Here is a 15,380-nt window from a genome sequence, read left to right as displayed (position 1 = left end):
TGGGTTTCTGCCCTGAAAAAATTCACAGTCTAATCAGATGGAATTCTAATCAGGTAGAATAACTACTCTTTAGATGTTAACCATCATTATTGGTAATGTCTCTACTATGATAGAACTGAAATAAAACTTACAAAGGGATTTTTTCATTCTTGAAACATCAACTAACAAAATCACGAGAGTGATTTTTCTAAAATGCAAATTTGAACTCATCAGCTCTTTTTGCTGAACATCCTCCAGTGGCAGGCCATTATCCCATTTCACGTGCCACTTCAACACATGTTATTAAGGATTATTTACCTGCCCTCTGCTAACCTCTCATTTCATCGCTTACACCCTTATAGCACCTCACTCCTATCTCCAAGCTTTCGTTATTTTGACGCCCTCCCCCCCGTAATCTTCAATGGCTTGCCATCTCATTTTTGAACCTTTGCATATGCTCTACTTGAAATTGTCTTCTTTCAACCCTCACCATTTTCCCCTCTTCCTACCACCCCCTCCCAAAAAGAAGATGCTTTAGAGTGGGAAGAGTACACTTCATACATATCTATTGAATAATGCCTTTTGAATATCATTCTTGGAATGACAGAAGACTTACTTGAGAGAAAACTGCAACAGAACTCAGTGTAGTTCAGAACTAACAAAAGTATAATTACTTTTCTCCTCGAATTTTCTATTCCTTCTGCTCTCAGGACTGCATTTCTACAGCTTTGCTTTACAGTTTTTGAGGAAAGGAGCAACTAAAATAATGTGAGGTGTACATATTCTCCTCAGCAAACATTTCCTGAGTACCATCTTTCAGACATTGTGTATGAGGATGTTGATTCAAAGTTTAATAAGCCAGAGTCCTGTCATTCAGAGTTTACTGTTCCAATATAATGATTCTCAGGCACATTAAACACCTCAAGAATGGCACATTTAAAAATTTTTATTTAGGGGCCCCTGGGTGGCTCAGTCGGTTAAGCGTCCGACTTCGGCTCAGGTCACGATCTCACGGTCCGTGAGTTCGAGCCCCACGTCGGGCTCTGGGCTGATGGCTCGGAGCCTGGAGCCTGTTTCCGATTCTGTGTCTCCCTCTCTCTCTGCCCCTCCCCCGTTCATGCTCTGTCTCTCTCTGTCTCAAAAAATAAATAAACGTTAAAAAAAAAAAAAAAACTTAAAAAAATTTTTATTTAGGTACGAGTCCCTGGACTAAGAAGTAAAGGGATTCCTTTAGGAAACATTTTTAAAATGAGTCTAAACATGGGCATGGATTGATGGAATGGGAAGAAAGGCCCTACATGGAGATTAACCAAAGTACAGAAAGCTAACTGAGGCAGGAATTAGAAAACACACTGGTGGCAATAATCCAGGTGTGGAAACTGGAAGTTACCTCACTTACTACTTATTCCACGCTCCTCATTTTATAGAAAAGGAAAACGGGGAGTCCAGAGAGGTCAGAAAGATTTCTCCAATGTCATACCACCAATTAATGACAGTCAGGCCTAGAACCCAGGCTGTCTGACTCCCAATTCGGTGTTCTTTCGCAGCTAGGATCTCGTCATGGAATCTGAAAAAAGATGTTGGTGCGTTGGTGGAAACGTCTGAATGTAAGACCTGTCAGCCTTGGAACTTATCTGAAAGGTAAAAAGAAGTCATTGTATAAGAATGACGGCTCTGGGGTGGCTTCGCCTCGAAACGGGCCCAGAAAGCCTTGGGCCCAGGGCAGGAGGGCCGCGCGGGAAGAGGGGGGCAGCCGGCCGCTTCTGGGCAAATAATGCTTTCGCTAAACCTCAGCTGGGATCACGCAGGGATTAAATGCAACTCGGAAAGGCTTCCGATTGCTCCGTGTTTACGATCGGTGCCACTGACACTTCAGGGCAAACAATACACGCCCCCTCGGGACGACCCGGCCAAGGAACCCCACTCACTTTGCTGCTACGTTAGGTCCGGGGTATCCGGATTCTGAGGTAAGGCGGAGATCACCTTGCGGACAGGGACTGCAGTCCCACGTCCGTTCCCGAAACGGTCCCCGCGGAACTTCCGGTACCGCCGGAAGCGGTCCTTTCCGGAATTCGGAAGTCAGAATTAGACATAGTGGCTGCGCCGGCGAGGACTGGGGTTGCCAGAGGTGTCCCGTTGCAGGCCGCGGAGTTGGGGGGGGGGGGGGGGCGGTAAGCGCTACTTCAACCAGTGGCCGCCTCCGTGGATCAGCCGCGCGCGTCGTCGGCAATCACTTGTACACTTCCCTTCCATTTCTGAGAAGTTACTATTACTCTGGGGTTTGAAGGGCCTTGGTGCTGAAGTGTGGAGAAATAATACGCTTTTGAAAGACACATACCTAACAAGAAGGAAAAAATGCGAGGAAAGTGGTGATAGAACCAGTTTGTATATTCAGTTAGGCGCTTTCTCTTTCAAATGTCGCCTGATTTATGGATACCCAGAGCTGGTTCCTGTGTCAGCTCCTTCCCTGTGCGTAGGCTCGGGGACGTTATGTAAACTCTGCTTCGGTTCTGCACTCTGGCAATGACAGCAGCTACTTCATAGAATAGCAGTAAGGTTTATAAGAACACCTGGTTCAGGGGCGCCTAGGTGGCTCCCTCGTTAAGCGTCCAACTTCGGCTCAGGTCATGATCTCAGGGTTCGTGGGTTCGAGCCCCGCGTCTGGCTCTGTGCTGACAGCTGGGAGCCTGGAGCCTGCTTCGGATGCTGTGTCTCCCTCTCTCTCTGCCCCTCCCCCGCTCGCACTCTGTCTCTCTCAAAAATAAATTTTTAAAAAAGTTAAAAAAAATAATACCTGGTTCATAATAAGGGTTTGCTGTTGCGAATATTACAGCCTCCTCCCAGAGCATTTCCACACCTTGAATGGACATTACGTCTTTTGGCCTGTCCCCTTGACCACAACGTCCACCACTTCTCAAGTGTATAAGTATTGTTTTATCTCTGTCCTCAAGGTCTAACACTACCCTAGGCTAATGATATGGTACAGAAGAGTTTCTTACTCAAAAGCATACTTACTGTTACCTCCCTCCCAAAATTTGGCCTCTTAACTCATGCCCCCTCTCCCCTTTTTCATTGTTGTCTTTCCAGTGCCTGCCACAGGTGTGCAATTAGTGTGGCTGAATGACTGAATGGAAACCTCTGTCCTGGATTTTTTTTTAAATGAACCTGACACCCAAACACTTGAAAACTATAAAAGTTCATTCCATTTTCTATCATTTCAGTTACATCTACAAACATCCACTGCAGTGCAATTTCTGCAAGAAATTGTTCTTTGCTCTCTTATTTGCTTTACCGAGCACTTGAAAAACAAGCAGAAGTTCATTGGTAGAATACCAAAGTAGGGGTCATATCTTTTTTCCCCAATTTTAAGTGAAAATAATCGATACTTTTCTAATGAAGATAATACTAAGGTAGAAAGTTCACAGTACCCCCCCAAATATAGAAAGGAAGTGGGTAAAAAGCAAACAAAAGAATGAGGGCAGTTAAAAGACCAGAGGAGCCAACCTGAAAGACCTCCCAATGGCCAAAGTTGGAAACGTTTGAGCAACAAAATAAAATAGTATTAGATTATAACCCAAAGTATCAAATAAGTATGCATGCATTCATGCTGATATGAATGAATGAATGAATGAATGAATGAATGAATGAATAGGGGAGAAGGGACAAATCCTCTCTACAGAAGAATTCTATATAATACATGTATATAACTGTCACTAGGAGGTTAAGCTTAATTCCTCTCCTCTTGAGTGAGGGCTGAACTTAGTGATTTGCTTCCAAAGAATAGAATGTGGAAAGGGAAAAACAGTAACACCACCTTAACCAACTGATCAAGGTGAACATCAGCAATGATGTCATGTTGATATCACGTGTCCCCTGAAATGATATGATGAGGACATTCATCTCTGTAGTATCCTTCCAAAAACTCACAACTCTGTAATCATGGGGACTACATCAGACAAACCCAAATTGAAGAGCATTTCACAAAATAACCTGAGCAGAATTCTTCAAACTGACAAGGTCATGAAAAGCAAGAAAAGGCTATCAGAGATCAGAAGAGACTAAGAAGACATGACCAAATGCAATGTGGAATCCTGGATACAATCCTGGAACAGAAAAGCACATTAGTGGAAAAAATAGTGGAATCTGAATAAAGTCTGTAGTTAATTGTAGTACCCCAGTGTTAACTTCTTGATTTTCACAAATGTATCATAGTTAATATAACACGTAAACATTAGAGAAAATTGGGTGAGGGCCATGTGGGAATTTTCTACTGTCTTTGCAACTTTTCTGTAATCTTAATTTATTCCAAATTTTAAAGCATTTTGTTAACATCTCCTTTTTGTTTTTTAGAGAGAGAGAGCACATGCGTGCAAGCAGAGGAGAGGGGCAGAGGGGGAGAGAGAGAGAATCTCAATGTGGCTCAACCCCAAATCCTGGGATCATGACCTGAACCTAAATCCAGAGCTGGACACTCAACTGAGCCACCCAGGTGCCCCCTAGTTTATTTTAAAAAAAGAAAGTGAATCAAATCCTAAATCTTACCTATCCAGAAGTAACCACTTTTATTATTTTGGTGAACATCATTCCCTTTATCTCTGTGTATAAATACATGTACACATGCAATTTTATATAAATAAGATTCATAGTATAAAAGCTGTTTTTTATCTTTACAGAAGTATATAATGGAAAACTTCCATATTGGTGAACATAGATTTATATCATTCTTTTTAAAGTTTTTTGGGGTTTTTTGGGAGAGGGGGCAGAGAGAGAAGGAAAGAGAGAATCCCAAGCAGGCGCCATGCTGTCAGCACAGAGCCTGCTGCGGGGCTCAATCCCATGAACCGTGAGATCAATACCTGAGCCAAAATCAAGAGTCAGAGGCTTAACAAACTGAGCCACCCAGGTGCCCCATATCATTCTTTTTAAATGACTGTGAAATATTCCATTGTCTGTAAGTGCCATACTTACATAGCTACATATATGGGTTGTTTCTAGTATTTAACTTATAAACAAAATTGCAATGAATATTCTTTTTTTTTAAAGATTTTATTTTTAAGTAACCTCTACACCCAACATGGGACTCAAACTTACAGCCCCTGGATGAAGATTGCAGGCTCTACAGACTGAGCCAGCCAGGTGTCCCACAGTGAATATTCTTGTGCATACACCTCTGCTTGCCAGTTCAGTTCTTTCTCCAGAATAATGCCTAAAACTGGAAGTTCTAGTTCCATTCAGTGGAGAATGGTATTTACAATCTAAGTCCTGGATGTTAGGTGTGTTCATTGTCTCTGCTCTCAAGCTTTCTCTGTGGACAAAGCTAGGGAATATACACACACATATGCACACATTTCCATCCATATACATTGAAAACCATGACTTCTTACTAATATCACCAATTCCAATCTAAGACTAAAGTTTCACCCTAGTCTTTTCCTTTTCCACCTTTGTAAACTTTCTTTTTTGGTAGTGAGAAACTGACTTTCATCAGCCATAACATATTTAATTATTTGAGCAATTTCCTTGCATGAAACCAATCTTCACTTTGGCTCCCATCCCCATCCGTGAGCTTATGTTTTCCTTGCCTCTCTTCAGCTTGGAGTCCCAGGCCAATCCGCCCTTGAAGTGGATATCCTCTTCATCCTGGTTGGATGTAAAATGTTAACATTAGGGGAAACTGAATGAAGGACATTTGGGAACTCTCTCCCCTGTCTTTGCAACTTTTCTGTAATCTAATCTTATACCCATGCAGAGTCACCAGACCACCCCTCCACCAGATTATTGCCCTACATCTGTGGATGCCTACCTTGCTCTCATCCCTAATGGCTTTAGGACTAAATTGTTGGAAAAGGGGAGGGATGCAGAAGCAGTCCTATTCCACTTCCTCTCATGTCCTTTGGGTGTTTTGTTTGTTTTGTTTGTTTGTTTTAGAGTTGTTTTATTGAGAGAAAGCCCGTGTGAGCATGCACGTGTTGGGGAGGGGCAGAGAGAGAGAATCCCGAGCAGGCTCCGGACTGTCAGACTAGGGGCTCATGGTGGGGCTCGTACCCACGAACCGTGAGACCATGACCTGAGCTGAAGTCACTTAACCGACTGAGCTGCCCAGGCATCCCAGGATGAGGCATTGTTTTTAATGTTTTATCTCCATCATCTGATTCAGTCCTGCAAGACTGAATGTCTTATTTTTGCACAACATTTTAACATACCAGAGGGGATGCATTATCCCTGGGAAACTTAAATAACCTGTCCAGGTCACATCCTTAGTGATTGGTGAGAGGGACCTAAATTCAAGTCTGTTTGATTCCAATGCTGTTTCTTAACCACTTCCACCTTTGAAGAAATTGAATTGACGATCTTTAGGGTCTTATTCAGCCTTGAAATTTTACCTTTTGAATATATGAATATAAGCATTTTTCAGTTTAATTTGATATCAACCTGTACTCCGTGATATGTATTAAATCTTTGTTTCCATTAGTATTACCACTGCTATTAAAACTCTTTATGGAAAACAGTAAGAGAAACAATTTTGTATGTTTTGAGTGGAAAACATGATATTAGTCTCCAGTAACCTCTAATAAGAGCTATGCCAGTGCTGATTAAAGATACCTGCATTGGATTTTCATCAAAAATGAGATAGTTCTGGGGCGCCTGGGTGGCGCAGTCGGTTAAGCGTCCGACTTCAGCCAGGTCACGATCTCGCGGTCCGTGAGTTCGAGCCCCACGTCAGGCTCTGGGCTGATGGCTTGGAGCCTGTTTCCGATTCTGTGTCTCCGTCTCTCTCTGCCCCTCCCCCGTTCATGCTCTGTCTCTCTCTGTCCCAAAAATAAATAAACGTTGAAAAAAAAATTAAAAAAAAAATGAGATAGTTCTTTCTTTATCACTAGCATCCAAATTACATAAAGCTTTTCTGTGGGTTTCCTCTTGAGTCTCATCAACTTCACTGATTTATTTATATACACAATTACATCTCCTTAAAATGTTTTTTGGTATAGGGTCTTTGATTTTATTCTCTTTTGCTTTAATGAGGTATAATTGACAAAACTGTAAGATATTTAAAATGTACAACGTGATAATTTGATATACATACACATTGTGAAAGTATTCCCCTCCATTGAGTTAATTAACAGATCCATCACCTCATATATTTACTTTTATTGATGTATTTATTTTTTGGTGGGAACAAATTTCAGTCATAAATACAGCATTATAGGTGTCCAACTTCAGCTCAGGTCATGATCTTGCACTTTGTGTTTGAGCCTCGTGTCAGGCTCTATGTTGACAGCTCAGGCCTGGAGCCTGCTTCAGATTCTGTGTCTCCCTCTATTGCTGCCCCTCCCCTGCTCACACTCTGTCTCTTTCTCTCTCAAAAAAGAAAATAAATGAACATTAAAAAATACATACATACATACACACAGCATTATAAACTAGAGCCACATTTTTATACATTAGATCCTCAGACCTTACTGAGAGAATGAATGCTTGAACAAGATTGCTAATTTATTTTTAAAAATTATTTTAATGTTTATTTATTTTTGAGAGAGAAAGAAAGAGAGAGAGAAAGAGAGAGCAGGGGAGGGGCAGAGAGAGAGGGAGACAAAATCTGAAGCAGGCTCCAGGCTCTGAGCTGTCAGCACAGAGCCAGACGCAGAGCTCAAACTCACGAACTGTGAGAAAATGACCTGAACCAAAGTCGGACACTTAACTGACTGAGCCACCCAGGTGCCCCAAGGTTGCTAATTTAGATACAAAATTGGTTATATCCTAAAGCACAATAAAGCTACAACTTTTGGGGTTATCTTTTCTGTGGGACAAAAATCATTTGCATCTCTTTGGGACAAAATTCATTTACCTTACTATCTGTTTTCTACACGTTAAGATCTACCCTTACAGAGTTATACAATACCTGTATACTAAAAAATAATAAATACCAAATCAAAAAGGTGAACATTCCTAGAGAATCCGAGAATCCCTAGAAGTGAGTGCCTGCTAAACAAAACCCAGCAGGACACTGAAAGGGCAAACAGTAATCCCTGCACTTATTTCCAAGTTTTGGGTAATTTTTCTTAATAGAACTCAGCATCCTACAAGCTTTTAAATTCTTTTAGGAACCAGTGCCAAAAATGTAATGCCACTAAGAATTACAACTCTAATACATGACCACTGAGCACACATTGATTAAGTGTATTGTAATTAGGATTGCCAATTGCTATTTTAAGCCACCCAGGACAAGTGAAAGGCTAACTATAGTTTCCTGATATTTATTGCTTCAGGCTATAAATGTATTTTCTCATCTTCCACCAAAATTAGAGAGTTAATTCAATAATTTATAAATATATATTACAAACCCATCATGTACCCATTACAGTTTTAGGATAAAAGAGAGAAATAAAATAGATGTAGATTCTTGTCCTCTTGGAGATTACATTCCTGTGGTGGGAAAGTCTATATGTATTAAGTGTTCAAATGTTAAACAAAAATTAGAAGATAATGTAAATGATATTCTCCATAAACTTAGGTGGGGAAAACCTTTCTAATCATAATTCCAAAACCAAAAACTATAGGGGGAAAACTGTTAGATTATACCAGCAGTTCTCAAACTTGAGGAGGCATCAGGATCACCTGAACTACTGGGTGAAGCACAGATTGCTGGCCCACCCCCCAGAGTTTCTGAGTCTATAGATATAAGGTGAGCTGTCACTGGTAATGTCACAGATGACAGTGGTACTGATCTGGGGACTACACTTTGAGAACCTAGATTAGACTGCAGTTGACCCTTAAACAACACAGGTTTGAAGTGCACTGGTCCACTTACATGTGGATTTTTTAAAATAAATACAGTGTAGTACTGTAAATATATTTTCTCTTCCTTATGACTCTCCTAATAATATTTTCTTCTATTGTAAGAATACAGTATGTGATACATATAACCTACAAAATGTGTGCTAATCCACTGTTTATGTTATCAGTAAGGCTTCCGGTCAACAATAGACTATCGGTAGCTGTTTTTGGGGAGTCAAAAGTTGTCCATGAATATTTGACTGTGTGGGGGTGGGTGGTGGTGTTCAAGGGTCAACTGTAGATAAATATTTTAAATATTATACTATCAAAATACTAAAGGGGTGCCTACGTGTCTCAGTCAGTTGAGCATCCGACTTCGGCTCAGGTCATGATCTCATGGTTCGTGGGTTTGAGCCCCGTGTCGGGCTCTGCGCTGACAGCTCAGAGCCTGGTGCCTGCTTTGGATTCTGTGTCTCCCTCTCTCTCTGCCCATGCTCTGTCTCTCTGTCTCAAAAATAAATATAAACATTAAAAAAAAAGATTTAAAGATACTAAAAACAAAATTAAAAGAAAAGCTACAACTGGAAACACATTAGTAATATATAAACAATTAGGAATGTAAATTAGGAACATTTCTTCCCTACTCTTGAAGTTCTTTCCTGTGAAGGGAGCTCTTTTCATGCAATTTTGGCTCTTTTTCTACCCCTTTACACATTCAGATTCTGAAGGGGAGATGGATCTGATCACTGAACGTGGGGCAAACCCAAGTTCCTTTCTCTTGGGAGTCCGCCTGTCATCAGGAGCACAGCAGACAAAAATTGCTGCACTCTACTGAACTTACTTCTCCTTACAGTCTAGTGGAGAAGTTTATATTTTATCTTGATGGCATTAAGTTGATATTTAATATGTATAGATACATCATCCTCCATCAGTAAGTATAATATTGATACTTGTATTTTTCCTAAAATTAAAAACAGTGCAAAAGCATGTTTGCTTATTTAATATCCTTGACTCTGGTAATCAAATAACTGTTAATTAACATGTGGAGAATAGAACATTCTTATACTGTAAATTGATAAAACCATTCTATAGGGCAATAGACAATAGCTATCAATTTAAATGTATAAATTGTGTAACTTTGCAAACTCTGGGGATTTATTCTATGGAATAAATAAAATAATTATGCAAACATAGATATAGGAATATAGATATTTATGATAGACTTATTTATAATGTGGAAAATTTTGAAATTATTTACATGTAAGTCATTGGACATTGGACATTTCCAAATTTGGGGTTGGGTGAATAAGTAGAATACTAAAGAAACATTGCCAGTAACAATGTTGATCTCTACTGACTTGAAAAGATACCTATTGGGTGAAAATAAAAAGCAGATCATAAAATATCATATGTTGTATAATTCTGTCTTCATCAGGTAAAATTAGAAATAAATAGCATTATATAGAATTTACATACACATTATATGTGTGATGTGAATATATGTATAATACCTGTGACATATTTTTTAAACATTTTTTGATGTTTACTTATTATTGAGAAACAGAGAGAGACAGAGCATGAGCATGGGAGGGGCAGAGAAAGGGGGAGATACAGAATCTGAAGCAGGTTCCAGGCTCTGAGCTATCAGCACAGAGCCCGATGTGGGGCTTGAACTCACAAACTGTGAGATCATGACCTGAGCCGAAGTTGGATGCTTTACCAACTGAGCCACCCAGGTGCCCCGTGACAAATATTTTTTAATCTTTTTTTGTGTGTGTGATCTAATTTTTTTTTTTTTGGTAAAAACACATATATTTTTAACTTTTGTATTTATTTTTAAGTATGATTATATAACATTTATTTTAAAAATAAATTCATGGGGTACCTGGGTGCTTCAATCAGTTTAGCATCCGACTCTTGATTTCAGCTCAGATCATGATCTCATGGTTCCTAAGATTGAGCCTGAATCAGGCACCATGCTGACAGCACAGAGCCTGCTTGGGATTCTCTCTCTCTCTCTCTCTCTCTCTCTCTCTCTCTGTCCCTCCCCCTATTCACACGGCCTCTCACCCTCTCTCTCAAAATAAATAAACTTTTAAATTAATAAATACATACAAATTGTTAAAAACATTAAACAATATTTTTATACTCTGAAAAAACTAGTTATTTTATATTCTGGAGATATGGTGAATATGAGGTTCTTTCTGATTGAACTGGACCTTTTTGTTCTTGTGTTACATCCAGTACATTTCAAAAATGTGTTTATTAATATTAACTCAAATCAACATTCGCCATAAATAGGTAAATCAAATCAGCAGGAGTAGAGGAATAATATGTGATTTCTGGTCTCAATGTTATATTTTTATTGAAATTTTTGCAAACATATTCCACTTGCAAGTTAATTTAATGTATTAAAATCATGGGAAATTTCTCTTGTTAGCCAGTAAGGCAAGGACAAAAATTCCAAAGTAGTTCCTTGAACCGTATCCAATCAAATTAATTATTCTGAAATGCTAGACTTAAAATATCCCAAGTCCCTATGCAAGGTAGGAAAAAATAATCTATGTTATAGTACTTTTGTAGAGAAATCAATTTTCTTGGCTTGCTGTGAGAACTGCCTACAAACCACGTAATAACACTAAATGTAAAGCTCTTTTCATCTCCACTCATTAATCTGGTGATCTAAAGTTCACTTGGTCCAGAAAGTTAGAACTGGTTTGCAGAGCAGCTAGCACGGAGCTCACTTCGATGGCCAGGCCTCCCTCGGCAGGGGATCCTGAATGACAGTAATTGCTGCCTAGGGTCAGGAGGCCAGGATTACTCACGAGGTGTTTGCAGCAGGGCCTGGGGCTCAGGTCAGCGTCTGGAAGCAGTTCTGCGTCCAGAGCAAAGCTTCCTTATGACCACCTAACTTAAAATGAGTGTTGAAAGTGAACAAAAAGGAAACATGTTATTTCTCTGCTTAATCGGCTGTCACCTACTACATGTGTTTTGTTTTGTTTATGTTGTATGAAACCAATATTTTTCCAGGCAGGAAAACTGAATGTTTTCGCCCGTTTCATATTTTAACTTAGGGGTAATTAAATTCAGTCTGCCCACTTACTAATTTTTTTACACTGTAACTTTCTTCTGTTTTGAAGTCTTTGTTGAAAATAGCTTCATGTGATCTTATTTGTGGAGAGGTGGTTTGCATTTCTTTATTTTTAATACCTTATTGATTCCCCCCCATTATAAAAATATGTTCAACATAGAAATTTTCAGAAGATAGAACTACAAAGAAACATTTTTACAATACTTGCAGTTCCATTAGCCAGAGATAACCACTTTGAGAAATGTATTTTTAGCAGGTGAGAATTTTAGTTTCCACCCCCCATTGTGTGTGAAATGGAGCCATGACTCTCCTCCCCTTGCCTGTTGCACGCCAATCCCACTGACCCTCTTCCAATGCCTTTTCCTTGGTTTGCTTCCTCTCACCCTTGCACACAGGGTCATGCTGTTTCCTCTGCCTGATTCACTCTTCTCTTCTCTCTCTGCCTTCTTAATTCCATTTCAGTTTAAGCTTCACTTCCTCAGAGAGGCCTTCCTTGATCTGGTCCTCAGTCCCCAGACAAGGTCGGCTTCCCTGATTATGGACTCTTAGCATCGCTTATGTGTCTTTAGCACTTGCTACCCATGCAATTTAAAACTTGTTTCTGTGACTATTTGACTAATATCTGTCTCCTGCAATATACTGTTTGCTCCACCAGGGCAGAAGCTCTGCCTGGTTTTGCTCATCATTACACCTTTAGCCTGTAGCTGATCTTCAATCATATTTTGAGTTGAATATAATACGGCCCATGTCCCCACATATTGGAGCTGCAAGGAACATTAACCTGAGGCTATCAACCGAGATTTCCTCTCTTCTCCACGGAATCATCCAGGAACCTGAGTCTCTGGAGGAGCCAGGGAACTGGACTGTGGGGTTATTGTCTTTTTTGTCATGGCTCCTCATTGAGCAACGATACTCAGATGTACTTGTGCCTCATCTGCTTAGGCAGTGCTGGCCCAGGTGGACTGCCTTCCACTGACAGTGAGTGTCTATCTTGCTACCCACTGGAGGGACAAAATGCCAAGAAAGGGACTGTTTTCTACCCTTCCATCCTTCCCACTCTGGTCTTCACCTTCTCTTCTGACTTTGAGGAAACTTCAGTTTCCTCCTAGATCCTCTCTTATCTAGGAACTAACCTCCATCTTCTCCTGACCTAGGATAATCCTCTTCCATAGACCTTTAGAAGCCAATTTTTGTGAAATAGGTTTAGGGAACGATTCTAGTACTAATTAGTTTTTAAGCTACTCTGTTATATACGTATGTGTATTTAGAAGCAAAAGTGGGGCTGTGTTGTCTATCCTCTATAATTCATGTTCTCCATTTAGTAAATTGTGTTTCCCTATATTTTCAAATATTGAGAGCATGATTGAGAATATGGAATTCCCTAGGAAGATGTCACCTAATTTATTTTGCATGGCTCTTTATGGTGGGACATACCTGGTTCCTTAATACAACAGGTAAGGATTCTTTGTGCCTACTTCTCGCCTTCTACTGACAGGCTTCTAGTTCTGCTCTACTGTCACAATGAATCATACTGCCCCAGGACATACTGTGCTTTTCCTCCGCCATCTCTCAGCTCCTGGGTTTCCTCTTTTTTTCTGCAGACTCCTACTTATTCTTCAAACTGATGCCATGTTTCCCTAATGCTTTCCTTGGTGCACCTGCCCAGTCTTAGCACCCTTCCTCTGGGCTCCTAAAGCATCCACATTATGCTACTATTGTTGCACTAGTCACACTTTCTTGGATTTATTCTCTGTGAATGTTTCAGTCCTCTTTGCCAGATTTTAAGGTCTTTGAGAGCAGAGAGCGTGGCACATAGAGATGTTCCAAAAGATATGTTCAAGAGATGTAGATTGCAGCAAATATTTTTTTCCCGATTGTTTCACTTTTTTGGAGTATGTACTGCTTCTTAGGATGGCTTTCAACTTATCTGACCTGGAATTGCCCTTTGTTTCACTCACTAATGGGGATCTCTAACATACTTCATCTAATAAATGCAACGATACCCAGTTCCCATGGTGCTGATAAATGTTTTGGCCTTTTTATTTCCTTTGTCAGATAGGCTACAGTTGTAGTTATTTCTTTACTTTGAGCAGACCTATATGTGGACCTATATGTGGTCCGTTTTCGTGGACCCTAGTGTAACTCCATTTTCCACCTCCCTATTTCAGATTCTGTCCTTTTCTGTCCAGTATTCACACTCCTCCTAATGACAAAAAGTCTTTCCCTCAATACTTTCCTGTAGAAATGCCACAAGACTTCTTGCTTATTCTTTTCCTGTTTGTAACATAATTAAATAAAATGTATTTATCAGATATGAACCCTCTCCTAGAATTGTGAGATTTCTATAACATTTTAAAATTCAAGTTCTGTGACTAGATATCTAGTTCCTCAAGCTCATGCTGATCATTTTTAATATAACCTGTTTCATGTTGTGTCTGGTGTAAATTTGAGATTGTATTTGCCTTGAAGACAAAGGACGATAGCGAGGATAGCATTTCTTTTGTAATTAATACAATGCTGACATAATGCAAGATAAATATTGCATTAACCCTGGGCTAGGATAGTTTTTAAGCAGTTACTGCATTAACCCTGGGTTAGGATAGTTTTTAAGCAGTGATATAAAGTTCTTTTACCATAGACAGATTTGGCTCCATTTTATAATAAAAATCTTTGGTCGTAAGGCTCGCTTAAAGCAGCATACTTGGTCATTCCACCACAAGTAGACTAAATTAAGAGAACATTAGTGTCAATCAAGTGGGAAAACGATAGTAGTTTAGGCTAGGGTGATGGAAGTGGTAAGAAGTGGAAGGACTTTAGAAAATGAACAGTGATGGAGTAGCTATAGAGGTGTGTGTGTGTGGTGTGTGTTGGGGGGAGAATTCATGTCTCAAATAACTGATGGATGGCAGTTCATTTCCAAAGAGACTTCTATGACAGAAAATTCAATTGCCTAGACAATGTGTGAGATGCAAATGCCAGTTTTTGCTCTTTGTGTTCTCTTTTGCAGCTGTCATGGAGATCTTACCCTTGGTTAATGTGTTCCTACTTTTGGACATACTTACATGTCTTAGTTACAATCAGATTCCAACTCTTCTTTCCCGTGTTTACTCTTAGCTCACCATGATTGGATTTGGGGTTTCTTTGAACATCTTCAAATATTTAAGGACAATTATTTGGGATATGCCATATCTTCAAATGGGTGATCTTTCCTATTCTGCTTTCTAATTTGATTCTTAGAAAGAAACCTAGTGGGAAAAAAAGTGGTGAGTGAGGGTTTCAGAGGATAATGGAAAACATCCCACCAAGAGGTAGGCAAACTGCCTCTGAAAAAGGTGAGATGCAGTTGCCATCGTGAATTATTTGTGATCGAACATATGGAAAGTAACTTTCAGGAAAGGTCAAATGTAAAATTGTAATTTATAAATGAAAAGTTGAAAAGTTGTTGAAGAATAGGGATTTTGGAGCCCTCCTCTCTCCCTTTTGGTTTAAAACCCCCCAAGTTCCTCAGGTAAAATCTGAAACTGCTCCTCTCCCC

At 39.8% G+C, this 15,380-nt stretch overlaps 1 protein-coding gene across 7 annotated transcripts in view; it reads right to left on the bottom strand.

The window, feature by feature from the left end:
- Positions 1–2,023, bottom strand: part of MTIF2 (mitochondrial translational initiation factor 2) — a 28,522-nt gene extending 26,499 nt beyond the window's left edge. The window contains exons 1-2 of one of the 7 annotated variants that reach the window (XM_040453695.1): positions 1,908–2,023; positions 1,370–1,613 (exon numbers count right to left, since the gene is read on the bottom strand). The gene's annotated coding sequence lies outside the window, so the exon portion shown is untranslated. The remainder of the gene's footprint in view (positions 1–1,369; positions 1,614–1,907) is intronic. The other 6 variants (XM_040453696.1, XM_040453697.1, XM_040453698.1 and 3 more) reach the window with 6 other exon arrangements.
- Between the last annotated feature and the right edge of the window lie 13,357 nt (positions 2,024–15,380).

This window comes from Herpailurus yagouaroundi, unplaced genomic scaffold (genome assembly GCF_014898765.1).
Source record: "Herpailurus yagouaroundi ecotype Mexico unplaced genomic scaffold, PumYag 210, whole genome shotgun sequence".
Classification (NCBI taxonomy): Eukaryota; Metazoa; Chordata; class Mammalia; order Carnivora; family Felidae; genus Herpailurus; species Herpailurus yagouaroundi.
The sequence above is the reverse complement of the archived record's forward strand: the minus strand, read 5'-3'. Positions and strand labels throughout refer to the sequence as shown.